The 13,673-nt window shown below is 40.7% G+C and overlaps 1 protein-coding gene across 1 annotated transcript in view; it reads right to left on the minus strand.

Moving 5' to 3' along the window:
* LOC137789393 (protocadherin-15-like) overlaps positions 1–7,601 on the minus strand; it is a 144,997-nt gene extending 137,396 nt beyond the window's left edge. The window contains exon 1 of the mRNA XM_068582941.1: positions 7,279–7,601. The gene's annotated coding sequence lies outside the window, so the exon portion shown is untranslated. The remainder of the gene's footprint in view (positions 1–7,278) is intronic.
* Positions 7,602–13,673: the final 6,072 nt, after the last annotated feature.

The following is a 13,673-nucleotide window of genomic DNA, read 5'->3' on the forward strand; positions in this document are numbered from 1 at the left end:
CTGTTTTATTTGGGTCCAGGACTGAAGAGGTTTAGGAGCCCCTGATCAGATAGAAAGCTACTTAGGGTATTAAACTGGGGCAGGGGGTTCTCAGAACTTTTACCACACAGGCTTAAAATTAAGTTCATTTAATCTCACCCTGGGACTCAGGCAAGCTAGTAAACCTCTCCTTGTACAGGGCCCCTCCACCAGCAACCAAAAATACCAGTTTGACCCAGTTTTGAAAACGACAGGTCTAGGACAATGTAAACACATGGTGAGGTGCAGTAACAATTGTAAAGTTAGGGTGTTGCCGAGTTCATATCGTTTATTTCCTTTAGTGAGCAAGAGAAATAACTTAAATTGCTTGTTAACATTATTTTTCATGTTCACTTGCTGTATTATTTGCTATGATTTTGCCTGTTGGAATTATATAATGTAGTTGTTGGCTGTGAATTCAATATCATTTTAAATGCCTTTTAAAATTGATTAAGACAATTAAAAATAATTCAAATTGGTCACAAAGAAATCCAACAAACAGAAATTAAGTTAAGCGGCTCTCACTTATTTCTCTCTTTGTTTCTCCTGCCTGGGTTGCCAGATATGCAGATTCCAGGCAGTGTTTTGGCCAGCAGGCAGATAATCTTGTTAGGAACAATTAACTCAGTTGTATTGTTGAATGTCAACCCAATCCTTTACACAGAAGCATTCAACAATGCACCTGGCAACGCAACCAGCAAACTTACCAAACTTACAACAACAACATGTCAATGAGGATCAACTTTCCTGCATTGAAGTTGGAACAGAACAGAGTAAGTCCTTCAAAACTTCACGCAGTGTGAACAGAATACGTGAGAATAAAGCAGATAAACTAAGTCTCCGGCATGGCGGATGGTGTAAGTTGTTTCTGTGCATATTGCTGTAAAGACATAAAACAATTAAAAACCAGGCCGGCATCCAACAATTTCATAATGTTAGCCACTATTTACATTCTATTATGTTGATACGGGGAAGTTAGTAGAACTTATTGACACATCCAACAGTTATGAGCAACATTTTTCATTTATTTGGAGACGTAATTATGGATGCGAGTTCAATATTCACTCTCTTTCAGCTCTGGTTTTAATGATCTGTCTCTTTAAGCTGCTAAATGCTCCACTATGTTCACCAGCTCGTGTCTGTTAGCTGTTTTATATCAAACAGGTGGTGTACAGGGTTAAATTTTTTACTTTTTCTCCAAAAACAATCCCTTGCTGTGCGTTCATGATACATCTCGTCTTAATTTCAAGAATAGCACTGAGATGAAATAGATGAGAAGACCTTTCCCCCTCGGCCTCCCTTCTTCCATTATCTACATGTACACCACGCTCTGAGTGAATACTCGATTCTGATTGGCTGCAGGGTGTCCATTAATTTTGATAATGGACACCTACTAAATAGTTCCAGTTAAAGTGTCTGTTCACCATTTAAAATGAATCCCACAATAAATTGAATATAAATAAATAATAAATGTGAATATCTTCAGTCACTGCCTCATTCTCTGAACACGACGAACACACAAGCTGCAGCTTTCACTGCCCCTCGGGACTCACTGACACATTCCCGTGATCGTCTCTTCCAATTCCCAATTCAACTTGCTAAATTAATGTTAGATTTCTGGCTCGTCGCGGACCTGAAATATCTCCCGTTGCCAAGTTGTAACTTAGGTCCTTCCTATTTACTGCACAAGTGAACCTTTTTATTGCAATGGAATTAATTACTATAATATTATGGGATGGTAATTATTATTACAGTTATTAGCAAACCCTCAGAGTTATCAGAGAAACAGAGTAAATGGTTTGTAAAAAAAAAAAAAAATTGGTTGCAAAAATGCATGACAAATTAAATGAATGGTCATATTTTCTCCCCTGGGACCGGGGTATAAGCGAGACGCTGCCCTTGGACATGTCTGTCATTAGGAAGAAATGGACGAGCCGCTATTCCTGCAATTTCTGAATGTAATAATGTGCCTTTTTTTGGGGTGTTTGACATATTTGACGCCCATTTAAGTAGTTTCTGATGAGTCGTGGATAGAAATAGCCTAATACGACCTGAAAGATCACACGTTTGACTTTCACCAAATGTTCTTTTATATGACAGAACTATTTTAACTTAGTTCACAACCACACAGATTATATTTTAGTTGCTAAGCAGCTGGTGTTATTCACAGAGGTCTGGCTAACTCCATACGACATCTCTATGACAGCTTGTTGTGAGCATGAAGCCGGATATATAACTCATAGCACAGGTTCAACAACACTGCCTGGTAAAGTTTGAAAGAAGCATTCGATATTATAAGTTTAGATGAACAAAAAGAACAAAATAACAAGCCCTTGTGATCTGGGGGATTAAGAAAAGCACACAGCGGTTTGTAGACATACACAATGGTTACACAACATTGTGAATGTATTAGAGTCGGGCGGTACATTTACAGAAACTCCAATAATGAGAATAGGATCAGACAGTGAACATATGGTTTTGATAGAATTGGCCAATACCTAGGAGGATTACACCGTCCACTTCTACCCTTTAGATAGAAACAGAATAACTCAGCCATGGCCTACAATCTGTCAGGGATAAGAACAGTTAGCCGTGCTCACATGAGTGTGTCTAATTCAATATGACATATTTCTAATAGGTAGTCTGGCCACTGGGAAGAAGGGACCAAATGAAGCTCTCGCGTCATATCAGTCAGGAGGTATACTTTTTCCTGCTTCGGCGCAGGGTGTATTTCTTATATATCGTGCATTCATTACTCTCACTCTCATCATTTTCTTGTTTTCTTGTCGTTATTGTCTGTGGATGTCAATCTTGTTATCAGCTATCCTCATCATGGTTACATCTATCCGACACCAGAGCGACACGCCGACATCGTTAGCCTATCCTCTCGCTGCCGTCTCTGTTTGAATAAGATACTCTCCTGGCCTTAAGTACAGTCAGGCTGACATTACCCGCCCCTCTGCTTCTCCATCATCACAAAGTCGTTTGAGATTCCTCAGATTCATCAGCCAACCAGTCTCAGCAGAGTCATCAGCCACCACCAGCGTTGTGCTGGGCAAGTTTACGCGTTAATATCGCGTTAACTTTTCAATCAATTAACGGCGTTAATTATTTGATCATGCGTTAACTGCATTTTTTTTATTAAAACATTTGTTGGGGATGGGGGGCTTTTACTTTGAAGGCGATAATTTAGATCCACCCTCCCGCTTCCGTAGCATTACCGGACTATTCGCCGACTTGAACCAGACGCGAACGCAGGTATTGTTCTGTAGTTTCTGTCCTTAACGAGCACCGCGCGAGCGAGTCGCCTCTCAAAGCTTCACAAGCGGTCACCGGCAGCTCGCACTGCAAGCTCTGCGTCCCCGGATTGAACATTAATCGCGCATGCGCAAAGCCGCCGCTGATACCTGTCAGCTGTCCTTCACATCTCCACCTCATTCAACCAGACGTCAGTGCACTTGTTCATTACAACACAGACTGGACTGTTCTCACTGAGGAAGAATAAACTGAACTGAACTGAAAACATGAAAAGCACTTATTGCTTTTGTATAAAGTGAATCAATGGCTGGTCTTTAACATACATCTTGACGGTAAGCAACAGACTGAACATGGACCCTTACTACTGAACAGTACAGTTCAGAAAAAAAGGAAAATATACTTATAAACTATATATGTGTGTATGTCAACTTGCTGTTGCTCCAGAGTGCTGTTATATTGTTCTGATAACATTACTTTAAAATACAACCTGCAATACACAAGATTTTACTTCATCCTTGAATTTGGCGCAGAAAAATCATGCGATTAATCAGTTAATTTTTTTTTCAACTTTGCCAACCCCTAGAAATAAACTATTACAGCAACACCACAATAATTAAGTCTTGTTGGTATCTAATATGTTTGTCATGTTTAAGAATCATGATGCAGTCACATCTGTCCCATTTGATTTATGTTGAGAGGAACAGATGCATTGATGTCATAATTAGCATCCAAGTTGAAAGGAGCCGTGAATCAGATACAAAATTGAATCAAGGTCACTGCTCCATTATTGTATTTAATTCCTTAGCTTAAAATACTAAATGAAAAAAAAAACAATGTCAACCTTTATTAATTAAAAGGTTTAATAAAATCAAAAACGTTCCTCTCTAAATTATTGTTAATGCTATCTATTGTTTTGTGCCAACTAAATAAATGAATTGTGCACATTTCCCAACAAACAACAACGCTAACTATAACCACAGGGCTTATATACATGTGTATATCTTACATTGGGATAATTTAGGGCGATACATATCATTTTAAAGCAATGCAGGTACACCCTCTTATCTCAGGGTTCACCACATTTGACTGCTCAAACAGTCAAACTCAAGACCATTGTCTTGTACACAGGCATCAGTCATGCAAGATAATGAGGTTGCGCCTGAACCATTGGGATTGTTTAACTTTCCACCAAAACTATGGTTTAGGTGTTAATTTCAGACAACTACCAAGGGGTGGAAAAAAGTAGTATTGTGTGTAGGGTTGCTTCAGAGGATTGTAACAAAACCTGAGACGGGCTCCAGCCGCCACACCCAGCTCTGTGAAAACAAAACCCCTCAGTAAGCTCTGGCACTGTTTGGCCACAAAAACACTCCAATCTCACGACTGATGCTTTAGGAAAATTAAAACTCCAACAATAAAAACCTCTGACATCAAAGAGTTTTGCTAGAAACTCTTGATAGTTTGTATCTGACTGTTTAAGTTAGAATCAGGTATAAACTGTAAAACTGTATATGTTCTATTCTAGAGATCCATAGGTATCTGATACATTTTCTATTGCATCTTAATATAAATACATCCATATCATATGGTGTGCCTTGTATTTATATCCCTCGACTCAAACGCTTGACATGTTAATGCATCTTTAACCGCTTGGGTTGGTCTGTTGGTCATTTTCTATGTACATTGCACCGTTCGATGTATTCTGTAGAAAACCCCAAGAAAACAACATTTAAAGCCACAAGGAGGAACAATTCTAAATGTACTCATAATATTAAATATATTATATTCGTTTTAAAATAAATGGCTATGGAAGCATGTAGGAGGAGTATGGACTAAAGCGGTGGTTCCTAATTGTAGCCCTTGGGGACTCAGATTAGCTGTGTTTAGAAAGCCACGTAGTTAATTTAGCATTCGAAGAAGACCAGCAGGGCTTCAACTCCCAAGGACCCAGACTGAGCACCTCTGCAATTTCGTCACATTTACAGTAACACAAGCTTCAATGTGATGCAAACATATTTTTGCAGTGCACACTTTTGACTCTTAAACCTCCGCCGTTTTTGAATTTCTAAATTTGTTGGTGTTGAATCACTAAAGACTCACTTGTAATCACTTGTCCATGTTACTTCAAACAAACACTTTACAGGATTTTCAGATGATAATGTGTTCTGTTTTAGAGCAAACAGTACTACAATATTCAAAGTGTAGTCAGTGCTGTTGGATTACCACACTGTGTTATATAGTTTAATGGCATTAATTGAATATAGAGTCAAGAAGGTACTTCACTTGATTGTAAGACGTAATGCTGAAGATCTTATTAAAAGCATTTTGGGATATTTTGCTAAGGCTTCTGTAAAGTAATCACAAGTGTCAAACATGATCAGTGAAAATAAAGAGGATAGCTTCAGTGTTCTGACAAAAAGAGACACAAAACTGCCTACAAATACCATTTGGTAATTGTTTTTTCAAACAAAAAGAAGCAAAGTAAGAAAAGGGGAAGGATCATAAATGCACATTTCTTCTGCACTAATAACTAATCAACCAACCAAATCAATGAAAACATCTCTCCACAGACAATCTCCTTTTCAAAAGGCAAGGATTTAGCAGCAGTTATTTAAATCAAAGTCCTGCTGCGTCTGTCATCCAGTGTGACAAACAGGATTTGACATGGTGACGAGCGGACGGGTCCCAGGTTCACGAAACACATTCTGTCTGTCTGACCCCTCTTCATACACTCTCTCACACTCACTCACACACAGACACACACACACACACACACACACACTCAGTCGCGCGTCTAGCAACGTACACAGGACCACACACACAATCCCGTCCATCTACATATACACACACATAAAGGTATTGGCACACACAATAATCCAGCGGCCGTTGGACCCTCCGATACAGTCTCACTCTGCTTCATTATAACGAACAGACACAGCAGCAATATGACATACAATAGTGTCATTGTGTATTTATAGCACTAAATAGCTCTACCTGTGTGTACAAGCCACTTTCACACATGACTGAGCGAAGCTTCACAATATATAAGGGCACATGTATTGACACCCAGAGCAGCATGAAGTTCACATTAAGGGTATTGAAAAAGCATCAACAAGAACATCTTTTACCTGTTACACCTACTTTAAATAACCCCCCCACCTCGCCACCTTTGACTTTCTCCCCTCACTATCTGCTCTCTCTTGAGGAGGCGACAGCTTGCCCCTAATTTAAAGTAATCGGATGACTCTCTCTCTCTTCATAATCCTAGACACACAGGCTGCTGTGCGGTAACCTTGTGACGGGACCACTGAGACAGACCACATATACTGTCACGGTGGCAGCTAATAAGCACTTCCACGGTCTACTTGTTGAAAACATACACTCTGGTGACTTCAGATCTGAGGGGAGATCCATTACAGAAATGACTTAGGTCACGATTATAATGGGTTCGAACCCTTATTACACTACGACCACGGACAAATGCAATTGAACTCCTTTAAGCGAATTGAATATCACGTGAAAGGTCCACATTAGCTGCGGGGTACACACAGTGTGGTAAAGCCAGGATGGTGCAGCCGTTATCGTTACGACCACAGTCCGTCACTGATAAAAAAACAGAAGCTGGAGGAGATCGCAGATAGCAGCGTGTTGCATATAAATGTGCTGAGTAAACCGGCACAGTAATCCTCCTCCACCCGTTTCAGCACCGCGGACAGCGAATGCATCCATTCAACACGAGGAAGGAGCTCTCAGCTCCAAACGTCCAAACTACTGTAACGACACTGTAGCGTAGAAAGCGAGTGGAGTTTTATTTGTATTTCATTACGAGGAGCATGCATGCAAACTTCTTCTATTTGCCCCTTCAAAAAAGAAGAGAGGAATAGGAAGTATGGAGCCGTGTGGTATTCTCGAAAGAGTGAACGAACACGAGCGGGGGAAGAGGAATACATTGAACAAGAGATGTGTTCATTGAAGAATACAGGCTCACAGTGTACGACTTACCGCGTTATCCTCGTTGAAGCCATATGTTTAACACACAAATCTACTTTTCCACACACTGTTGCCGTCTCTGGGCCGCGATGAGCAAAACAGCCCGAGGAGAATATCCAGGAAATAACATCCACACAACTCATCCACCCGACTCCACTTTTTTTTTTTTTTAGGGAGGGAAGAATACCGGTGTCCGCGCCTTCAGGACGAGAAGAAGAAAAAAAATGAGTTTATGTTCAAGTCATACACACACACATACACGAGCGCGCGCGCACAACATGACAGTAGTCTTTGTGCAGTGAAAATAGTCTCCTTCTCCTCGAGTCTTCTTTTAGTTTAAGTCGCCAGCAGTGTGGGACTTACAAGGTAACTGCGAGCTCTGTAGGAGAGAGACGGGGTAACAGTATATCTCCTCTAGTATTCCCCCTTGCGTTCAACCGGAGAGAGAGAGAGAGAGAGAGAGAGAGAGAGAGAGAGAGAGAGAGAGAGAGAGAGAGAGAGAGAGAGAGAGAGAGAGAGAGAGAGAGAGAGAGGCGATGCGGAGTCAGACAGGGAGGTTTTGTCAGAAGCTAGTCGTGCATTTTACTGCAGGAGCAGCAGCAGCAACAGCAGCGACCGATGCAACGCCGTAATCTCATTATGTCCGCGGCAAAGGGCGCGCGGATTACCGGCCGGTTGTGCTGCTCTGGTCTCTGCACCGCATGGCGGAGACGGGAGCGTATAGGGTCACCGTCCAATCAAATGTTAACTCCTCGGTATCCACTCAACACCCCCAGAAAAAGTTAGAAGGCTACGAGCAAAGACAACCGACGCTCACTTTTAAATGAAAGGGAGACGTGTGTACCTCCTCTTCGCTGAAAAGCTCGACATGCGCAATCCAAAAAGTAGTTTCCCTCGTTGTGTCGCTACAGGTGAACCACGCAGGAGCAGAAAGGTGGACCTTGCAGTGTGTTGCACGACAAGGCCAGACACTGGGGGCCAATGTGAAAGAGAGAGAGCACGGTGACAGTAGAGAAAATACAGAAGATGAAGGGAATGTTTGAGATTTGTGTGCAGTTTGTTATTGTGAGATATATTTCGGAAAAGTCATGATTTGAGTAAAAGTGCATAACTATTGACAGCTAATTGTACTCATTCACAGAACAGATTGTGCATTACTTTATGTGAGATTTAATGTAAGTAGATGTGTTTAATGTGGGGGTTAAACTAACTATACGTCATACATGGGTAGTTACATTGTATTACCAAATCTCATTTGATGTTATTTTATATTATTTTTAAAAAATTATATATTTAGTAGCAAAAAATATAAAAAGTGGCTCCAAATTGTACTTAATAAAAGCCTTACATTTCTATAATGTTGCAGCAATTCCAGAGGTATAGCTTTATTATACCACAGATTCTTCCACCTGTCGAAACCTGGCGCCTACATTACCCACAATGCAACTTTACCTTAAGCAAAGATGAGGAGCGAGCTACACAGGTCTCATAACCCCACTGCTTTGTCTCTCCACACACCCACATTGTGCTGTAGCACCATGCTGACTCAAATGACATCACCGGAGGCTTTCATTTGACACTTTTCAGCAGATGTGTTGCGTACAGTGCTTGACTAAACATTCGTACTTTCTACCACTCTGCAACATACATTAACCAATATTCATCATTCAAAACCTCAATTAACTCAAGTTGCATTTCTTTATGAATATAAATAACTCCACATTGAAACCCAGGAGAGAAAAAAACTCCAGAATTACATCTGTTCCTAAACATTTTGACTATTAATTCTAAATATAAATAGCAGAAATCCCTCACTCATAACTCCCTAAATGGTTGCCTTTACAAAAAATGCTGCCTACAAATAATTGTAAAGTTGTAATGAGTATTTTGGCACAGGGGGAGATGCAGAATACACGCTGGCTAAAGAAGTGTCACAGCCAGCGCCTTTTAAAATAATTACTTTGACTATGTAGATGGAGGAGGAGCAAAGCCGAACTCCTGCAACGACTCTATAAAAAGTTGATTATACGTCTTGAGTGTGGATTAATGAATCCTTAACGTCTCTGCGGTAAACTTTAGTGTAATCCTGCTCTTGAGCTTTCACCATCTTTATATTGTAAAAGTTTCTCTCGGCCTACGGATCTGTTCACTGTTTGCTTTGGAAGGTGACTGCTTTCTACTTTCACAATTTATGATTCACTTTGTACTACCCCAAACTACGTACAGGCACTTTAAATATATTGACATTCGTAACATTGAACACATTTACTTGGTGTCTACACTGTTAGCCCATCTGGTCATAAAAGTACAAAAAATTCAAGCAAAATAATCAAAAATAGAGCAAACATTGACCCAATTTACTTTGAGTCAACTCTTCCACCTTTACCTACTCATCTGGTGTGGTTGCTAATCAGACATTTGAGTATTTGGAGTTTAATGTAAAAAGGCCCCAGATTGTTTTGGTATAAGGAGGTGACATTTTGGATCCCTGAAGTTATTTTAAATTGGTGATAAGTTGTGTTTTTTGAGTGTGCTGTCCTAAAAGAACAATATGGGGCAGTGCAAATGAAAATGACAATGTTCTTCTCAGTATTACCATGAGAGACAGCATTAAAAAGTGATAGACACTTGTGTAGTCATGTCTGGCAGCAGTCTACTGTACTATGATAATGCAGTTAAACTACAATTAGTTGTCATTCAGGGATTTATTCTGTGCTAATGAAATATGGGGATGGAAGAGTGATAGCTGTAAAACGGCCATCTGCTTGATGATATTACATTACATTTAGTAATGACTTTCTTTATTTTGTAAGTTGATGGCAAAGTTCAGATATGATGTATGGAGCCAGTCCCCTTTATGCTCCTGTGTGACTGAACATACCTGTCTATCCATCTGCTCTGTGGGATTACAGAACCGTCACTATATGTGACGACCCACACAGCAATAACGATAACAGCTACTTCTACTATGCATTGATTTCTTAATGAGACGTCCCAATAGGTTATAAATTCATCCGGCCAAGCATATCAGTTGCGGAATAACTATGATTATACAATCAAACAATTGAAATTACTACCAGTAAAAGGGGTTTCAAGGCAAAGGGCCAGGCTCATTATAGCCCCTATACCACTGTGATCTTACTTGTGTGTCCATCTGCTCTACTCTGTGGGATTACACCAAATCCTATTGAGCTCAGGGAATAGCAGTCAAGATCAGTAGGCCTGAACTAATCATGACAAACCACCAATACAAGAGACGTTTGTTTTTTCTAACAAAGCACAAGATGGATAAAAAGGAATTATCATTCACTGAGTTGGTGCAATTAGTCGTAGGTGGCACACTGAATATCTGATAACGCCATTAGGGAAATAAAAGGTGGCCACAAAGCCGCAGAGTCTGCTGGTTCATTGTACTAACTGAGGATACATAGCTGATTTCATAAAATGATTGATCCATTAAGGTTTCTTTCCACTTGCTTGACTCACTCCCCAGGAGTTGACACTGCAGTGCAGATGTCAGCTACACAAGAAGGAAGAAAGTTGAGATTTCTTTAGAGCTGCTACCTTTAAATCGCAGCCTGTTGTTTTATCCGAATATAGGTACCAAGGTGCTCAGTCCCTTCCTCTGTTACCCTCTTCCTCTCCGTAACTGAGCCCGAGAGCTCCAACCCTAAATGTGACATGGCAGTGATTTAATATGCGGATGTGCTTTCCTCTGTAATCTGTCTAACCAGTGAATATTCTTTAGTCTGAAGTGAAAGTAATGAGGTAAGTCAGCCCCAAGTGGGCACATAGAAAAGCTGAGGGAAGCAGCTATTCCCAGTTCTTCAACAGAGGTGGAGCTGTTAACCAGACTTACATTAGCAAAAACAATCAGTTGGTGCTCATTCTGTAAGTCATTTCTCTTTTAAAACTGAAAAATACTTTTTGAAACACTCTGATGAAGCATAAACCTCATTTTATTGTGTTGCTTGTACCAGTGGGGGTTTTCTTCTCCCCGGCCTGAGGGAATAGTAATGAACCAATGCTACCAGAAGATGCTGCTCTAGAAAATAAACTTAGACAAGCAACAGAAAGGTGAAATTTATGCTTCATTGGAGGTGTTTTGAAACAGTATTTTTCAGTTTTGCTGGAGAATAGACTGGATAGTGGTTGGTTTTGCAAATGTACTTCCGTTATTAACACACCTTTCAGAAATGTCTCCCAAGCAGTGTATGATAGTCCCTAAAAAGCCTTGCGGTATATCTGTTCAATCACAATCGCTGCAACTATACTCCCAAAGCAATAGGCTGACCTTTGGGTATTAAGGAAACTTAAAAAGCCGGAATTCCTGCCCTAGTTTTGTGTAAACTTTTATAGAGCAACAATAGAAAGCCTCCTGACAGGATACTGGAACCAAAGTGCATGACGCAGGACAGGAAGGCTCTGCACAGGGTGATCAAACCACCCAGAACATCATCGATACCCATCAGATCATCCCTTACATTCACAAAATAGTCCGGTTTTGCCTTTAATCCAAAAAAGACAATATTTCTACTAAGCTGTTTGCATGGCAAAATAAACTGAATATTCCACTAATTTCTCGTTTACATGCAGCTGTGCTTACTGCGATTAACTTAAAAAGCAACCGTGACAGTTGCCTACAGCTACGCCCTTCAAAGGTTCTATATGCAGCATTTAGAGCATTAATATAGCAGCAAACAAGTATGACAACAAAGTGGATTAATGTCTATACTTGTGTGTGTTTTTCTCTGCTTTGTTTATGTGGCTGGGCCGGCCCGTGTGTGCCAGTTGACACATGTTCGTGCATGTGAGTCCTATGTGTGCATAGCTTATTGCCCCTCTGCACTGCACTCATTCGGCGATTACCGCCGATCACCCTGTCCCCGCCAACGGCGCGGTTACGAAGCATAACGGCCACCCTCCAATTCGTCCCCATTGCCATGTTGGGAGATTAATTAAATAATGAATTTGAACGGAGGCCAGAGGCGTTGAAATAGCCAAACGGAATATGCTGTTGACATGACACTCTCCAATCCACCACATTTATTTTGAATCTTGCCATATTCAAAATAATCGTAGATTATTAGTGTGTGTGCATGCAAACACAGTAAGTGATATTGGTGGGGTGTGGCGCCTGCATGCGCGGAGCCCAAAGCTACTATAAGACGCAGCATGTTCGCCTGACAAGCGATACAGAATTATACACTGCTGCAGACTCCAGAGCAGCTTCTTTCCCCCTCAAATGCCCGTCATCGCTCCACCGTAATTGTATGACTTTTTTTCATTAACTTCAGCTATTCGTGTTCTACAGGCTCTAGATTGTGTGTGTGTCACAGTGTTCTGTACACCGTTAACTGCATCTGGGACTTTTACGTTGAACAATTTTCTTATTACCATACAATTTCCTTTTCACTCCCCTCACTCAAGTGTTTGCATTATAATTGCTATTACACTGAGACTGCACGTATTGTACTTCATTTTGTCTTGATTTGTATTTATATACATGAGATAATGTATTGTCCTCATTTTAATGACTGAATAACAGTTGGCATTGTGTTTCTTATAAGATTCTGAGAGAAACAGGAATGTAATAAGTACAGGTGTCGGCGTTGGTTTTATAATATGTATTCTGTTTGATAACAGAAGCAGTAAAGAAGTAATTCATCAGTGCATTCAAACAAAATGGTTACAAGTAAGGGCAGTAAATATACAATTACAAGACAGAGAGGATCACTTAAACACAGTAAACGGAAAAAATAAAATTCTATAGTTATGCTGTTTGCAAATGTTAATTTCATAGTGCTGGAGCCCTTCCTTTTGAATTTTGGTAGAGCAGATGTTAATAGCTTAACGGGGCTAGGCAGTAAGTGTTTAATTAGGTCTGGGGAAAATGATTTATTCAACGCATCTGGGCCCATGAAATAACCCTCTCTGGACCCTATCCTTTATGACTCTCTCGCTGGATTCCCTCCCCAACCTGAAAACATAACTGCCTGGTGGAAGTTGAGCTTTCAGTCTTGACAAGCAGAAGCCCTATATATAAACACCGCCTGTGTCCTGTAGTGATGTTCTATCTCCTGAAGGGAGCGGAGAACAACTGCACATAGTGGGAGGAGAGGCACAGTAGGGGGTGTGTCAGTGACGATCAAGCAGTGCAGTACAGTTTTAGTGTCAAGGATTACTGGGATTTGTGCATGTCGCTTGCCTGCTCAGACCACATCAAAGCCAAATGGGGCTAGGTGCAGTTCTGCTCTGTCCTTTTCATGTATGATAGCTTTGACTTTGATATTTCCCTCAGGCAGGAGGAGTAAGGAAGGACACACTTTCCTCCCATGATATGTATGTGTGGCTGTGGTGAGAGTGACCACTTAGTCACAATGATGCAGGAGTGTGGACTGTCATGG

Source organism: Clinocottus analis, unplaced genomic scaffold (genome assembly GCF_023055335.1).
Source record: "Clinocottus analis isolate CAN_PGR_092001 unplaced genomic scaffold, fCliAna1.0.p SCAF_19, whole genome shotgun sequence".
Taxonomy (NCBI): Eukaryota; Metazoa; Chordata; class Actinopteri; order Perciformes; family Cottidae; genus Clinocottus; species Clinocottus analis.